Source organism: Trachurus trachurus, assembly GCF_905171665.1.
Source record: "Trachurus trachurus genome assembly, chromosome: 15".
Classification (NCBI taxonomy): Eukaryota; Metazoa; Chordata; class Actinopteri; order Carangiformes; family Carangidae; genus Trachurus; species Trachurus trachurus.
The window spans coordinates 8,851,032-8,868,866 of NC_139906.1; positions in this window are offsets into that span (position 1 = coordinate 8,851,032).

Here is a 17,835-nt window from a genome sequence, read left to right on the forward strand (position 1 = left end):
CGCTTAATGTTTGTTCTTTGTGAGGGAGCTCCGTGTGACGAACCAATAAAAACCTAGATTTACTGTGAGCTGAAAGCCGCACGCAAGGGTTATCACGAAATTCCAGCACCGCTTCCCTTTGCCTTCGCCCTGCCTATCCATATGCATTGGGGAGGGGGGGCGAGTGGGGGGGGGGCACACGTTGATGGTGCACAGCACACGCTCGCTCGGCTAAGGTAATACATTTCAATACGCCAGTTAATCCTCTTTTCCTCGGCATGGGAAATGGCCAACCCCCTTAAATCAGCCACAACACCGGACTCAGTGCGGCAGGAAGAGGAGCTGCTGTATCCAATGCCCCTGGCTGACCCTCTTTAAATAGGATGTCTGGATGTGTTATGGGGGCTATTGTTTCCTATAAACATCTAGCACCGGGGCAATAACAATCGCATCAGGCCAAATGAAGTTATCTGAGAATGGAATTAAACTCGGTGTGACCCCGCTGTCTGCTCGGCTCACAGGCCCGCCATTAATAATGCCTAATCTAATCAAGGAGCTAAGATGGATGGATGGGAGGCCTGTGTTTGTGTGTGTGTGTGCGTGCACGTGTGTGTGTGAGGGGGTTGGCTTTCTGCACATGTGTGTGTCTCTGCACTTTCATGCATGTTTGTGTTTCTGAGTGCTTGTGTTTTTTCCATATGTACGTTCTGGTGTAGTGTGTGTACGTGCACGCATGGCTGGTGCAAACGTGCATATGCCTCTGAGTGTGTGTGTGTGTCTGTGTGTGTGTGTGTGAGTGTGTGTTACAGAGGATCAGGGCCAGTGCCAGGCTCTAAGCCAGACCAGTGTTCATCTATTCAGGCTCCCGACCAGACCCACGCCTGCTGCACTGGGCTAATGAACACAAACAGAATACGGAGGAGAAAAATAGGGGAGAATATCAATGTGTGATTGTGTGTGTGTGTCTGTGCCGTCTGTGCATGTGTGTGTGCGTCCTTGCAAAAGGGAGAAAAGGGGAAAATGAAGACAGAGGAAATGGGGGCAGATAAGGAGGGATGGAGGAGGGAAAACAGACAAAGGAGGGTGGAAGGCAGACAGAGAGAGTACGAGGGAAAGGGGACCACCACATGGTTTCATCCTCTGTTATCTCACTCTTGGCAAAGACATGCCCTTGTAACTGATAGACAAATAACCCTACTGTGACTGATAAAGCTTGATTACAGATGGAGAGAGGGAGGGAGGGAGGGTGGAGAAAGGGGGAGAGGAAGGGAGGAAATGAGGAAGGCAGGGAGAGTACTGTAGAAAAGGCACAAAGACACCCAACGGGGGAAAGAAAGGAAAAAAGGGTAAAGAAGAGATGAGATGGGACAGAGGGAAAGAGAGGAAAGATCGTGGGAGTGTGTGAAGCAGGAAAGTGGGATGGAGTGATGGAGGAAGAGAGAGAGATGGAGAGAAAGAGTGAAAAGGAGAGATGGAAGGAATGACAGAACTATAGAGAGGCGAAGCATGAGTCATACAGAGTGAGGATTACTGGGAGAACAAGACCTCCTCTTTCTATGAGTAACTGTTTTTCTCTCACTATTGATAACACACACATACACATATCACAACATTAATGTGTGCACATGATAATCCTACTACAGCATATTCACTATATCACTGTAAGAAACTGCAGGGCCGAAGCCGGGGAAGCTGAAGGAAAAACAACACTATATATTAATGTTTTTCATCTTCATTGATGTTTTGCATGTACAATACAATACACACGGCCTAAAGGTGAACTCAGTGTTGCTCTGCTACAGAATAAAGAGTAAAAAGCAGCAGTAGACAGAAGCTAAAGACTCGTCCTCTTTATGTTATCAAAAACATTCTTATTTTAACATGTTGGACTGAAGATATCTAACCAAAATAATTTGTTCAATTCATTTCTGTCTTTGCTGACACCTGTAGTGTCAAAGAGATAGACAAACAGGCAGAGGAGATTAATTAAAGTTGAATAAAGGTCTTTATAATGGCTTCGTAAGCCACAGAGCTCAACAAATCGAGGTCTTTTACTATAGTGTTTTGGAGCGTGATCCAAAATCCAGAACTCATCCCTCAGCCCCATGCAACACCTGAGACACTGGCCTGTATCACCCAACATCAGTGGCCCGCTTCATTAACACTGAAGAGAAGTGAATCCCCGCCACAGCCATGATCCATCTTCACAGCAGGAGGCCGGGAAACAAGTCTTATCCATCTAAATGAAGAAATATTAATACACGTTGTGCTATAGTTCAGGAACTGTGAATGGAAAACTACCGACTTTCTTTTTGTGTAAAACTAGAAGAAGTTGTTTAACCTTATAACCTTGTTGAGAAAAGTACAGACTGTGTTGCTGTAATGCTTGGAAGGTGATGAGTTGTCTCATTACACGGCACAGACAACTGTGAAAGTTGGGCTAAACTACTCAAGCTGATGCTCTCTACTCTACAAAGTTGGCACTAGAGCGAAAATACACATAATATCCCTGAGAGGGGGAAAAATATCATTTGATTGGTGATAGAAAACAATGGCTGGGCAGTTTGTTTTTGACTGTTTGACATGACATTTTCATAAAACATCTGGTCATAAAATGAGTAAAAACAGGAGGAGTGGGACTGGTGGTTTTCAAAGATGAAAAAAAAAAGATGATGTCAATGAATAGAGGGGAAAAGGCGAGGGGGCGATGGGGGCGAGGGGGGGTGGAAAGAGTCGTGAAGAAAGCAAACAGGAAGTCTGTGGAAGGACAGAGAGAGTACATTAGTTTAACGACAGGCAGAGAGAGAAGAGAGAGGAGGGAAGCAGAGTCGGTTCAAACGCTCTTGGCTCTTGGAAAATTGTTGCTATAATAACAATCTGCCTCCTGCTCTGATGATGTTTCACAATATCCAAGAGATCTAGACATGGGAATTTCTAAATGAGAGCCAGACCTGGTTCAAATAGTGTTTTCAGACCGTATTGATGGTTTGTTTTAACTCGCTCTGAGTGTCAGATGGGGAGATCTGCCACGTACGACACTGACAAAAGTGTCAGGATGTTTAGACATTAAAGAAATACATCTGATATGAAGCAGTTTCTAGAAGACTGAGCAGGTTAAAATACGAGTCTATGTGCTCGTTGTATGACATATATGACATGTATGAAGGTTTAATCAGTCCTCAGATTTCTAAAGAAATCAATCACCACATCCAGCTGCAGTAACTTGGACCTATTGTTCTTATTCTGAGCGCTGGTGACATGGGTTGTGAAGTATGACTGGCTCTCATAACTATGAAATGTACCCTGTGAAGTTTTCTCGTAAACTTGTTAATCTTGTAAACACAGTTGTGTTTACATTCAGAGTCTCACAGTGTGTATACTTGAGGTCCAACAAACGTGTTGAATACATTTTTGCTCTCATACAACATTTGCAAAGACGTTTTTTGTGAAAATTGAAACCTGCATTGTTTACATCAGCGATACAATAGCCGGGACTCTTTTTGTTCCTTGTGTTTCGTTGTGGGGGGGGACTGAAGCTGTTTCATGACATGTTGTCACAAACAGCTGGAGATCAGTGGATAGCATTTCATTTGATCGACATGGTCAATTTTTCAGGTCGACGCCACTTTCATTCACCGTTACAATCAACAATCTAACAGAGCACGACGGATGATGTCAGGCCTCCGACTCTGGAGCATCGGGCATGTTATCTACAACCATAGGGCAACGTTATGTCAGCTTTCATTGATTCTGTGTAAACAAGCTGGAATAATGAGGGATCAACACAGAGGGATGTCCACTTAAAGGGGACATTTCTAAGGTTTCTATGCTATGATGAAGCTACAGTGCCTCGGTATCGGAAAATGAGAAGATTAGCTGGTGCTAGTTGGTTGACAACACATTTGCTGAATGAAACGCATGAAGTTTCATGCAGAACTTGCAACATTTCTTCTGGACCAAGGATTGCCAACCTGTCGATTGAGATCAACTTGACTCTCCCGGTGGATCTTAGGAACAATAGAAAAACTACCCGTAGATACGTACGTGCACCACAGGCACATGCAGGCGTTTTGCTACGTGATAACAAAATGTGTTTGCAACCGCTGTGAAAGAATATAAAAGGAGCACTTCATTTCTGTCATTCAAACTGCAATTCCACCTTCAAACCACAATGCGGGTTGAGTGGTGCTGTGCGTGGTTTTACTCATCGACTCTACAGGTAGAGGAAGAAGCAACAATGGAAAGATGAATGAATACTCTTCAAATAAATAAACAAATAGAAAAAAAATACAGTTTTTACTCTAGTTGTGCATTCTTTGTAGCATTCATTTGAAAACTGGACTGAAGCGCGTCATGTAATTCAAATAAAGTTAACCCAGATTGTCCTTCCAACTTGAGACCTTTTTTATTTGGGTTGTCTTGTTCTCTTGATGTGACATGTCCAGATGTTTTGCCTTTCACCGAGGCTGAGCTCCGGGAGCTTTGGTGACCACTGTTCTGGACGGTTAAGTGAAGAGCTGTTACCACTAATGTTGGATATGTAGCAATAACAAAACATAGAGTACAACTTGTTTTCTGCAGCTGACGGGAATGTAGAGCAGAAGATACAGAGACAATGTTCTCTTACTGTAAGTCCACAGTGTACAGCATATTGCCAGACACATTGAGCATGCATTTGCATATATTTTGAGCAGGTTAATTAATTCTGGAAGAGTCTCCCTTCACTAAAACTTTCTTTCTATCAATTTGTCCAAAGATGTTATCAGTTCCCATAAAATGAGACGCAGTAATTAATACAACGTGGACGGAGGTTCATCAGCGTGTTCCAACAGCAGGGCAGCACGTTTACAGGATTAAACGCACGTGGGTTGAATACTTCATGAGGAAGTGACGGCATAACTGCAGAATGTGTTTTGGTGAGAGAAACAAAAATCATGTGTCAGTGTGTATACGCTGAACTGTCATGTGTAAATATAACCCACCTACGTACGTACGGTACATCAGATCCAGAGACAGTCTGGATACAAGGTTCATGTTGATTTCAGGTCGTCTTTTCTTCCATCTCTTCATCTAACAGTCTGCAACACCTCTCCGCTTCTCCCTCCATCCTTTTTTTTCTCCTCTCGCTCTCTCTCTCTTTATCTTCCCCCTGGCTGGTTTTAAATTTATGAGGCCTTATCTTTATATCACTGCTCTTCTTTTTTATTAGGAGTTGTTTCAACTGTGAACTGTGTTGGGATTCCTGAACCGTGGACATTTCTCTTTTTCATGGGAACATCGCCGTCTCTCTCTCTCTCTCTCTCGACTGACTGACGCTCACAACTTAGCTGTGGGAAAAAAATCACACCGGCTTATCTCGTCTTTGTGTCTGTGACCGTGTGAGTGTGGCCATGTGCGTTACCTATGATCATTATTAAGGACGCTGAAATGTTATAACACAACCTTGGAAACCTGGAGCTGTTCACCTGTTTGTTGGTTGTTATATTAGCCTATTTAGATTTTTATTTTATTATCAGAAAGTTTTCTTTGTTTCTGAAACTGACTTTTTCTACTCCACTGGAAGAATTTGTTCCCTTTGTCCATGTTTGATTTTTTCTTCTTTTTTTTTCTTCTTCATTTTCCTTGTTCATTCCTGATTTTATTACTGCATCTAAGGTTTCCTCTGACAAAGAGGGTTTTAACGTCCAAAATGAAATGAACCGGGATAAGAAAGTGCATGCTACACTACTTACAATATAAAAGATGGCTTGTGCTGCTGAAAAAGGCATTCCTCTGAAGCTAACTACTGGGGGCATGAATTGGTCATGACATAAAGAATCAGATAAGCTCACCAACTAGCTTACCTTGCTGTTCCTTGTTCTGCACTCAGCCTCTTCCTCCCCTCTCCTCCTTCCCCTTTCTGACATAAACAACTCTCTAATTTACGACCAATAATATCCTGATTCAATCACCTGATTGATTTTGGACTTGTGTCCCACTAATAAATCTCAGCTCTTCTTCTCTTATTGAGTCCTCCATCGGATCTCCACACTCCCCCCCCATGCACCCAAACACACAAAAACACACACACGTACACACACATACACACTCGGATATATATAGTCTAATGGTATTAGAAAATCAAAGTCTCTCATTTTGTCCCAGTATATCCGCAGGGCCTGGTAATAGATCTGGCTGTACTTGCATCCGGAGAAAAAGGAAGGAGGAGAGGAAGAGGAGGAGGAGGAGGACAACGACGATAAAAAAAAAAGAGGAGGACCACAAGAATAAGTGGAATTGAGCAGGAAGATGAAGAGGGTATAAAGAAGAGTAAAATAAGCAAGAAAGCATAAGAACGACAAAAGAGCAGATACAAGGAGTTAATCAGGGTGAGGGTGTGCATGTGTGTGTGCGTGTGTGCGTGTGTGTGTGTGGACTGAGGCTGAATCTACTGATTTAGAAACATCTTTATCTGGTCAGCAGCAGAGTGACAGGAACAGTAAACCATAGCAGGCGGAGGTCATAACATCTTCTCCTCGAGGAAAGGTTTTAATCTCCTCTCACTATCCATGGAAGCATCACCCAAACACCTCAAACAAAGCTGAAAACATCCGACTGTGGACAACATGGCCCAGCAACTAGGATATCACAGTCTGATGTTAAGGTTCCCTCCATTTAAGAAAAAAAGGGGGGATTTACTTAAAGGTTCAGTGTGTTATATAATAATTGGCAGGGCAATATTTATTGGCAATATCTGAATATACTACCCATGAATATATTTGTATAAGTGTATAATCGGTATAAAATAAAATTTGTTTGGTTTACGTAGCCTTATAATTATTCTTTTATATATAGCAAGGGTCTTGCTTTAGAGAGTGTCGCCATCTTGCACCGCCAAGTTTGTACGGCCAATCCAGTCAGCCAGAGAGCACGTTCCGCGAGTTTCACATTCATAAATAAACCAACGAAGACGGAAGGAAAGAAGAAGGACGAGGAAAAGGTAGACATATTGTAAAATGGTTTAGATCTTCACCTCATTGCTCCATTACTCCCAGTCGTCCCAGTCGTCGTAAACAAGTTTTTTGTCCTCGGAGGCCACCGTCACTTTGCGATGGGAGGGGTGAGTACGAGTGAGTGAGTGAGCGCTGCAATCTAGAATCTGAACGCTAGATATCACGGTTTTACCCCCATTTTACACACTGGACCTTTAAATCCGATTCTGAATCAGGATCCTGGGAAATGTACCATTCAACACTAGAATCAGAATCCAATTACTTAATCACCATAACAGTGCTCACCCAAGAGTTATGAAGCCAAAATAAGAAAGACAAGAACTGACATGAGGGAATATTTGAGGCGGTGGAGTGACATTAAAACATGTAAAAACAAGGTGTGGCGGAAGCAACACATCATTACAGTGTTTGTGTTTTTAACAAATTACACCTCCGTGCATTAAATTACTTAAACTGACAATCTCATCCACAAACAGTGAAATTTAATGGAGCAATGTGCCAAGGAAACAAAACAAAAAATGTGTTTTTTTTTGTTGGCTCTGTAAGAGTCTGGAGCATATCTGAGGTTTTTGGATATGGCATCCTACAACACTGTGATCTCATCATATAATGTACGGGGTCATAGTGTGAAATATCTGGGCAGATATTCTGGGGTATTTTGCAGGAGATATTGTCGGTAATGTAACTTTGTTCGTGACTGAGATGCACACCATCTGTACCATGTGGATGTTGCTAAACACTCTACTGTCTATCAACAACTCCTCCCTAGACGCCCTTGAGCAAAGACCAAAAAAAAAAAGAAAAAAACAGATACAGACAGAATAAAGCCCCTTTGTGTTGTGATCTATCCAGCTGCTTTCACAAGCTCCAGTATACACAATACAGTCACGCTGTTTGATCTGTTACTTATTATTTGTTATTGGAATTTATTATTTACAACATTAGAATTTATATTGTGGTCAGATCGTCCTTTGGGATTGTAAAGTCTTACTTGAAGTAGAGGGTCTGTGCGCTGATGTACAGACATTACCACAGCGTGACATCAGTCTACAGCAATGGTTCTCAAACTCCCCCCCCTCTCTTTCAGAAGTCAAGAGAAGTTCACGCCTCCCATCATTAACAATGTTCGAGGGAGCAAATCATACAAAAAGGATTTATAATGAATCTCAAGATATAGAATCAGCAAATTTTATTCCTCCCCCAGTAAATCATATCACATTTTTCTCCTGGACATCCAAGTCCTCCCAGTTTGAGACCCCATGGTCTACAGAGTTGTGTATAACTGTGTGTGTGCGTACGCGTATGTAGCTATACAGTATAAATATATATATAAATACACACAGACATGAGCACTGGCAGAGTGGACCACATGCATGCACACGCCGTGACCACTGTAATCACATCTGAGTTTTACGTGCGTGTATACGTTTGCCAATCCTCTTGCTGTGCACCTTGTTGGCCCCCCCACCTCCTACCTCCCACCCACCCCATTAATATAATGAAATTCTACTGCAAACTTTCCCTTTGAAACAAATTAATTAAGATGCTATTATTTAGCCATTGAGAGGTTAATGACCACCATTAGCAACAAAGGCTACATCCACCATCATCAGCCAAACTTGGTTATTTGGTCCATTCTGGTTATTTACTGAGCCTGAGATTGATGGCTCCTGATACTGCTAGTGACGCTAATTAGCTTTTAAAACATAACACACTCAATCACTGCTCAGGACCGTACGGCAACTAGAGAACAATCCCATCATCCTTTGCTCTCGTCTGAACATAGAAGACAGTGAGAAGATTTTTTTAAAGGACATTCTGTACCCGCTTTGTTCACTGTATATACATTTACATGCTTGGAATAGTTTTATTTAGAATCTGTATAATAATATAAACTAGCATGATTATGTTTTAATTTGTTGCTTTCAATCATTATGTCACGGCTGATCGTTTTTTAAACCACACAAAAGCTTTTATCACTATTCGGCCGAAATCCTTAAATCAGTGTTTTTCAACCTTGGGGTCGGGACCCCATGTGGGGTCGCCTGGAATACAAATGAGGTCGCCTACAATGTCTAGTATAATAAAAAAATAAAAAAATACTGATATATATTTTTTAAAACAAATTATTGTTATGATTAAAAACACCACACACAATCTACACTTTCACTTTCTCAAATATAAATCGAGTTCAAATAAAATGCAGCACGTGATTGCAGAGTCGCCAGAAATTTGTGATGTCAAAATGGGGTCACAAGCAAAAAAAGGTTGGGAACCACTGCCTTAAATCTTCAGGTTTGCATTATGTAATATTCAAGATGCCCTCATTTATTTACTTAGTTAGAAACTGCACGTCAGAATACAAGGACATGTATGGAATAAAAAACAGTGCATGTGAATATTGAGTGTTGTTTTCACCACAGTGGAGCCTCGTCTTTAGAGAGCTGAGGCTCTTTGCCAGCCAGTCCCACACAGTGAATACTGTTGATGCCCCGGCCTTATGCAAAAGATTCCCACATCACATCGAGCAAATAAACTAATCTACAGCGGTGACAACAATAATCCCTGCTGCACAAACACACAAATGATCCCCCCACCTCCCCCCACCCCCACCATCCATAACAATGACATATTTAAGAGACGATAACATTTTCCTTCCCCTTCGTTTCACACTCACACGGAGGTAAATTAATGGCCAGGCATCATGATGTCATCAAGAGGACAGCCGGGGGGTCCGGCGGACGCTCACACTCGGCCCCATCGGGTCGCCTGATTGGTGGACCCTGGAGCCGTAGCCAATGGGTGCAGTGGTTGAAATCGCAGCGGGGGCCAGATGAGTAATGGCCTCACCAGTAAAGGGCATTCAAATGACATTGTGGGGATAACAGAACTTATTGTCAAGCGTTTACACTGTGGGCGATTTATAGCCGCTCCATAAATGTTTATTAGCTTTCCCTCTATTTATAACTTCTGAAAATCATGATGGGCCTGACTACGCCCTTGTGTCTCTGCACTTTTATGATCGGGGTGAACGTCCCCTGACGAGCAGCACTGTGGGATCTTTGTGTGTTGCTGCCAATATACATCTATACACAAGTGTGTTTTTTTTACACTATTTCTGCACATGTAGGTGTTTTCATAAGACTCCCGTGTAAATGCCTTTATATCTGAAACACACAGACACACCCGTAGCCTCGCTCTCTCTCTCTCTCTTTCTCTCGCTCTCACACACACACACACACACACAGGTGTTTTGTGCAGGCATGTGATTTAAGATGGATGTGACAGGCTTTTATCAGCGAGCGTGTAAATCAGCACAACCTTACATCAAGAGGAAGCTGACACTCTAAAACAGTCCGAAATCACGGTGCCAAAGGGCTGAGATTCAGTCGAAAGAGGAAACACTCGCTCACACACGTCTACGAGAACGCTTGAAGGTGGTTAATGTTTCCATTAAAGTATTTCTGCTGAGTGACATTTATTTTTTTAATGGCTGGGCCTCTAACACCGCCTTATCCTAAACTTATTTCTCATCCTCCTATTTTTTTTAATCATATGATTTAAGCGGTTTTGCAATATTTAAAAAGGGTGAATAAGACTTTACTCAATAGTCAGTTGTTATGCTTTCAAAATATAACAGCAAACTGATGAGCTCGAGCTAAAAATATTTTAATTATAGGGACAAAGAGCCAAACCTGAAAACCTGCTCAGCTCTAGTGTTACTATAAACTTTAAAGCTATAACACAAAGTGCAACTGCACAACTTTCAACTTGAAACCAGTGCCAACAGTGATTCATTATCGGCTGTTCAACCCCAGGGCACTGTTAATTCTTCCTCCAGCACAGTTGCACGCTTGTGGGATTATTGAATTTAAAGAATCTGAAATCAAAGTCGGACAAATATGGCTTAATGTGATTATTTTATAAGACTACCTCCCACGGTTCACTCATCCATGACAGAAGAAGACGCCATAAGACGCCGTAAAAACTCCGGCTCTGTTCGGCGTAGAAAAGTTGCAGTATGATAAAGCTGCTCTCTGAAGCCCTGGACGTCTACATCCTCTCGGGTCTCAGAAGTCCACCCATCCAAAACAAGAAGTTTTTACTGCTATTATTTCAATATGTTGAGATGAGTTGAGTAAAAAAAAACTAAAAAAAAAAACTCTACTTTCTTGTTTAACGCATACAGGTTCTCTATTTCCTTGTGTGCTTTAAATAATAATTAATTGATTGGCATTGACAGGGGGAGGGGAAAATGTTCCTGCATTTGATGCCCTCAGCCCCGCCCCCTCATCCCCCCATTACCTCCCCCCCCATTCCTCCATCTAGTTGTCAAGCAGAAGGTACTCTCATTGGCTCAGGCTTTTCAACTGTGGGCCAACTGTGGTCATCTGTGACAGCGGAGGTGTAACTTTATGAAATAATTACTTCACAGGCCTTCGGAGTATGTGGAGGGCTGAAAATAAACAGCACTACAGGAGGAGGAGGGGGAGTGGGGGGGGGGGGGGGGGGGGGGAGAATGGAGAGAAGGCCAGTGAATGAAATGCAAACGCTAGCTGCTCTCTCTCTCTCTGGGACAGAGATTTATGAGAGATGTACATGACATGGCAGCAGCTCAGAAGAAGCCCTACACCCCCCCCCCTCTTGATCCCATCGCAGCTGTTCCAACCCTGGCCCACTTGCTGCACCTGCCCAAAAAGGCCCTCGATCAAGGCTAGCACGAACAAATCTAACAGCTCTTAAAGGGATACTGCTGGTCTTTTATGGACACACTCGCCACGACACACACACACACACATACACACACACACCAGACATTTTGTTTTCCTTGGATTTTAACCCAAACTACTGCAGCCTTAGCATGCACGCTTGCCTGCCGATGATTTAAACTTTGAAATCTCTTCCTTGATGTTGACTCCCCTCTGACTTTGACAAACCAAAGGGAGGGAGAATCTTCAAATTTACAGCATCATCCGTTAACCCCGAGTCGCATGATTCTTCCGCGCTGCAGCTACTCCCGGCGCTGTCCGTACAGAGACAGAGCTCGTCTAAGCGCTAAAAGTCCCGGTGTCTGGGCGTCGTTCGTTGATTTATACGGCCGAGGAGTCTGGTGAAAATCATCAGTGACTCCTTGGTCCCAGACAGGAAATCAAAGAGAGGGAGACAGCATAATCAGTGGAGCAGCCTGACCTGGATCCAGAGCGTGCAGAACCTTCTGGATCATGGCGGACAGCTGCCATCAGCGCAGGCCTGGCTGGAGTTGGAGTTCAAAATTTACAGATGTGACATGCGAGAGAGTGTTCTGCGTGTTCGAGATCATTGAGTACAAATTATGTCCTCTTTTCATCCGAACCGACCATCGTGCTGTTTTTTTTTTGAATTTTTTATGTATTTTCCTAACCTTTAATTCCATGTTGGTTTTGAAAGACATAACTGCATTACCACAGTAATCAGTAATGCTTCTGACAACGTAATGACCCGATGCTGACTCTCAGAGATTATATAAATCAAGCAAGTCTGAAGAGACCTCTGATTGATTTCTACTCAATACAGATTGGAAACAAACGGCTGTCCTCCTGAAACTGTTGAAAAATACAAAGTTGTACATCACGCATCTGAAAATAATCAACTAAATTGTACAGACATATTTTAGGAACTGAAAATGTCACGGTCCCTCCAATGTTTTATTTCTTTATCCTTTCTCACAGCCACCAGGATCAGACCTTAGCTGTCCATTACCCTCTTATTCACTTGGCCGGATGCTCTTGTGTCCACTAAAGTTTTTATTAAGTCTTCATAAAGAGTCTCTCTGGTGTCCCCGTAATGGACATAACTCACAATTCTAACAGCCTGACAAATACACTGATAATTATGTATGTGGAGATATTTTGCTGATGGATGAAAGCAATTGCGAGCGTGTGGCCCTTCTCCACTAGATAAGATATTGTTTGTTGATGTATGTGAGTGCACACAAGTATGTGTGAAATGGCCAATATGTGTGTTTGCACATGCAAATGTGCCTGCGTGCCCATGGATCTTAGTGAAGGATGTGCCCCTAATTCTCGTTAGAGCCCTAATGCAGCCATGAGTTGACAGACTGCCTCAGCCAAGCGCCATGTGCATTAAAGTGACTGAAGGAAGATAAACGCACAGTGCCCAGATTAAAGTGACAAATAGACTCTGCATGCAAAGTGGCAAAGGTAAATTGTGTTGCTAAATGCGAGTGGAGACGGTTTCTGTGACTGCTGCACACAGACTATCTGTGATAAACGAGGGATAAGTGCTAAAGCACTAAAGTCGAAGCCATTAAATCTCACACTGCCCTCTGACCACTTATTTCCCTCCAAAAACATCAGAGGCAAAGCAAGGCACCGGATCTAAATCAAGTAAATGCACTGATATGCAAAATGAGCCCAGTCTTAAATGAACCTCAACATTTCTTCTTTTTTTTTCCTTGCTGAGTAAAAACACATCTGTTGTGTGAACTGTTAGAGGCCACACACTGCACCCAGAGACGTGAAGGGAGCAGCAGCGATACAACAGGACTCTCCACATGGAGAAAAAAGAGCAGCTAATTACAGATAGTGATATCAAAGACCTTAAAGGGATAGTTCAACATTTTGGCAAATTGGCCCATTGCCATAATCCCTATAGTCATAGCAGTAGGTTTGTTACCTTTAATTGTCAGTGCAAGCTATTTTTAGAACGGCGGAGCAGAGCCACGAGCTGCTCAGAGCTACGCTACAGAGGCTCATGGGATTTCTTGGTTTCCCTCATCAAACTCATCAAATACACAATCCAACAACTCCAAAACGCTCTGGTGGACAAGTTGTGACCTGCACATTCACCACGCTATGAGATAATAACGGAACGTTACAAGACAGAGTTGTTTTCAAGGTAAATTCATGCAAAACCGCTGATGCTGTCTGGAGCAGTTTTTCATCAACAGTCTCTGCATTTGCCTCGAAAACAACTCTGTCTCGTAACGTTCTGTTATTATCTCATAGCGTGGTGAATGTGCAGGTCACAACTTGTCCACCAGAGCGTTTTGGAGTCGTTTGATGATTTTGATGAGGGAAACCAAGAAATCCCATGAGCCTCTATAGCATAGCTCTGAGCAGCTCGTGGCTCTGCTCTGCCGCTCTTAAAATAGCTTGCACCGACAATTAAAGGTAACGAACCTACTCCTAAAATAGGGATTATGGCAATTTGGCCAATTTGCCAAAATGTTGAATTATCCCTTTAACTAGCCTAAATATGGTGTCAACAGAATGTGGTTTAAACCATGTCACTGTGTTAGAGGACATGAATTTACTGCATCACTGACATGTATACCACACAGTAGTGAAGTCCATACACATTTCCCCAACAGTTGTCTTCATATCCTCACATTAGTCTATGACAGGTATGTTGTAGCCTATATGACACATGCTGCAGTGGACACGAGCAGAGCACGCACCCAAAGGTTTCCCTCCCACAGACACCGAATGCAACACTGAGGTGGTGCAGCCAACAAGGGAGTGAATATTTGGGGGAGAAAAATGGTTGTAAAGTTTGAAGTTTAGATTCCAGCAGCGACAAACTATTCTAATCTAATAAGAGCAAAAAGAAAAGTGAATACACATTCACCTGAGCTGATATAAAAAAGACAAAGGGTCGGTCCCAGTAGTGTCCGTTTGTAACTTCAGTGCATGAGACGAAATAGTCACATTTTTCATTTGTAATTCTTATAATATAATTATGTTAAGCATTAACTTAAGTAAATACAGCATAAAACAAAAGTTAGGACAAATAGGGGTTGTGGTTCTGTTTGAATAAAAAAAAAAAAACTCTATTAGACAGGATGTTAAAGTGGGACACTGAGGTTGACGGCAAATGATTACACACCCACTGAGCAGCCAGATCTCTACAGCCTTATTTTTCACTGCGAGTCACATGACGTACTGCACCGACACTTAGCGATACCAGTGGATGTAAATCACTAATGCAGAGCAGCTGAATCAAAACACCTTGTTTAATAGTAGCGAAAGTCAACATGACTTCAGGTGTTATTACCGCTTGCAGCAGCAGTGCAAACGTGTGTGTGTGAATTGATGCACGTCAGTTAGATAGAGAGAGAGAGAGAGAGAAAGGTGGGTAATGGAAGGTAAGGGTGAGGCGCTGCAGGAAATGTTGATTTATGGCTTCATTTGCATCTTTGACAAAGTGTGTGGAAACACAACTCCCTTCCTCTGCCTGTGGGGCGCCGCATTACACTGTACCGTTCAGCTGCACCTGTGCCTCACTCATTCATACCCACACGCTGACGGGCCCAAACATCGGGTTGGCAAGAAACATGTGTACAAAGTTTTACACATTGACAACATGAGGTGAGAAGAGCTGTGATTTTTTTTTTTTTTTTTTTTTTTTAGGCTGAAGGAATCGTTCATGATTAATTATTATGCAGCTTGGTGGAGGCAACGGTTTCCAAAGTAAACAAAGAGAAGTGGATCGGCTCAATTATCAGACGCAGGAGATCAACTTCAGGAATTTATGCCGAGAGTTGAACCAAGTGTCACGTTGGAGACGCTTGAGTCATAGAAAACAGAAAATAGAAAATAGAAAAAGAAAAAAAAACGTGCTGCCTACCACATACTCATTAAGTACATACTGCGTAATACCTACTTGCACTGCAGTACAGTATTCAGCCAGTTTCCCAGAATGCATTTCACACAAACCGGCAGGGATTTCAAAGCTGTTACAGTATTCACTAATAACTTCAACTTTTATAGGCCACTTCTTTGCGTTTTCATGAAAAGGCAAGAATTTAACCAATTTTTGCTCCAATGATAGAAGCAACAGCTGTTTATAAATCTGGTGCAACGATTATGGAGAGATCAGGAGTGCCTGCGTACGGCCTGCGTACCGTACAGTAACGTCAGTAAGACCTCACAGTGCACACTAGTCCTCATGTACACAACATTACTACTATGTGGTGTGAAACTCACTCATTTGTGTAGGAATAGTACGTTAGTAGCGGGCGGTTTGCAGCACAGTCGCCGTCTCCGTGTGATTTAAGCAGATGAAACTACCATGAGCACGAATGACAAACTGCAGGAAGGGCAAATACAAATACACAACCGGTCCATGAAGCCATCAGCACACTCATTTGCACAGATGTACCAATGTTATTCTCGCCTGCGAATGCACTGACAGACCAGTAAACACACTCATTTACGTATCACTCAGCTTTCCTAAATTAGGGACCAACTCTGATGATATGACTCACACCTCCTTTCTTTACTCTCGCCCAGTTCGTTGCTGTTTATGTGCATGCGGATACGTGTGTGTGTGTGTCAGTGTGTGTACAAGCTCATTTGGGATTGTGCATTGCCCTCTGAGTTTTGTGTGTGTGTGTGTCGGCCTGTGAGTGTTTATATGTTTCGACACAGACCTGCCACTTTGACCTTCGGGGCTGAAACATGAACCAACGGAGCAAAGTTTACATCAGTACACAGCAATCACAGGAGCGAACTTCCCTAAAAGACCCGAGTCCGACCACATCAGGGTGGCCTTCCAAACATAAACACAGTTGATTTAAGCGCTGATATAGACGTATAAAAAGGTGGATGAACTACATTTTACATTTGCCCTTTAGACATTTAGCTGGCAATCTTATCCGGAGTGACATTTGTTTTGAATTTCTCTTTAGTGATCACTGGAAGGCGAAAAGCCATCATGTTTTTATACCGAATGCTTTAATTTGAACTCGCTTTGTTCTCTGATGGCAGCAGGAAATAACTGTTTGAACCGCTGCGTGTTTAAAGCACTTTATTACTCTTAAATTATACTGTGAGATCCAAGCAAAGTGAACTGTTCATGTCATTCATCAGTTCTCAGTGACACGTCCTCATTTGGAATTTACAGCCTCTCCAGCAGAAGTACAGAAAAGCTGCTGCAGCTCCTTCTTTGGCATTGAAAAGTTACATCACTCTCTTATCTACTGTAACTATTAAAATGCAAATATATATGATCACAACTTTAAAAACAAAGAAGCCTAAATACAGATTCCAGGTGATCAAAACGTGTTGAGCCTTCTTAAATTCCTATATATAACCTGAGAATGAAATGTTCGCTTATTGACAGTTACAGCGCTACAAAAAAAAGAAAAAGTTTGAGGATCCTTTAACTGTGACCGAAGGGGAATCCAGCGTCTCACGGTCGAGCTGCCGACTTCCTGATGCTACATTTTTTTTCGTCGATTTGAAAGGGCAAAAGCAACAAAAACAACGATCCCTCCAGCTGCTGCTGCTGATGTAATCTGCTGTTGGGAGATTTACAGCACAAACTAATGGAAGTTTTGAAGTAAGGAGAAAATACCCCCCACCCCCGCCATCCCCCAAACCCCCTCTCTTCCCCGTCAGAAAAACGGGAGGAGACTTAATCTACAGTATTTTTAGTGAAACTATGTAATTTTTCCCCTACTTTTCAGTTCAGGCAAAGAGGAGGATGACGATATAAATCAGATGAAGGGCCTCCATCCTCAGGGCCCAGAGAGTTGAAACCCAAACCAAGCCGAGGTTAATGGAAGTTCAGCTCAAGATTTATTTTAATTATTCCATTGTAATTTCTTGAACTCAAACAAAGTGTCTCCTTTGTTGAAGTCACTCGCTAAATTATACCACATCTGTAGTGGAAAATGTGAAGTGTCAAAAAAAAAAAACTTCTCTTTTCCCCCTCGTCGTTTCTCTGGGTTAAATTAATGTGTGATACAGTGTTTAGCTCAGTGATTAAAAGCCCCGTTCAAGCAGCAGAGTGGGAAAACTAGAATTCCCAAAAGGAAATGAGAATATATGACAACAGAGGAAAGGGACTGATTTTTTTT